Below are 830 nucleotides of genomic sequence, written 5' to 3'. Positions count from 1 at the left end.
CGCCAAGTGTCGCGAGGAGCGATGTCACCCTGACTCTCCGGCAAAGCGCACAAAAAGTGCATAAATCGTTTGGAAATACATGTACGAAATTTTATTTACAGCGAAGCTCTTAGCCTCTAGTTGGTCGGGATTTTTCGGACCGTGGACCCCCCCCCCCCCCCCCCCCCCCCCTCGCCCCGAAAAAAAAATTGCAGCTGGAATAGGGGTGCGTGTTTGGGTTTCCGCGTAGCAGAATTTTGTATTCTCGTATATTCGAATTGCAATCCGATGCTATCATGTCTGTAGGTTCTGTAAGTCGCACTTTACGAATTTTCTGACGCATTTTAGTTTGAGAAATTCAGTCACTTCACTAACGAACTTGCGCTAGGCGGAGGGCCTGCAAGAATGAGGACGTATGCTGTGCTAACGGCACCGCCACGTAGTGGCCGTGGCCGCATTGAGACCTCGAACGTTAGCTGGAAAAGGGCTTTGTCTTTCAGTTTCCGTGCCACAGATTTATTTTTTGTCGTATATTCGAATAACAATCCGAAGCTATCATCCCAGCCGCTTGTGTGGAAGTCGTACTTTACGCGTTATTCTGACGCAATTTACTTTTGAACACTCATTTAGTTAAATAGGGCACTTGCGCTTGGTGGATGGCCTGAAAGAATGAAGATGTATGCTGGCACTTCCGCACACGTGCCTACGCGCGTGACCTAGGTCGCTTGTGTTGTGGTGGTGCTTGTGTAACGTCGTCTAAGGTTCGCACCAGCTTCGCGGTACATCCGCTTTCACAGGGTGGAATGAAGGCGGATATTTTCTGATGCCAAACGGAAGGACGAATGGAACGG

This window comes from Dermacentor silvarum, chromosome 3 (genome assembly GCF_013339745.2).
Source record: "Dermacentor silvarum isolate Dsil-2018 chromosome 3, BIME_Dsil_1.4, whole genome shotgun sequence".
Lineage (NCBI taxonomy): Eukaryota > Metazoa > Arthropoda > Arachnida > Ixodida > Ixodidae > Dermacentor > Dermacentor silvarum.
This window is presented reverse-complemented; position numbering follows the sequence as displayed.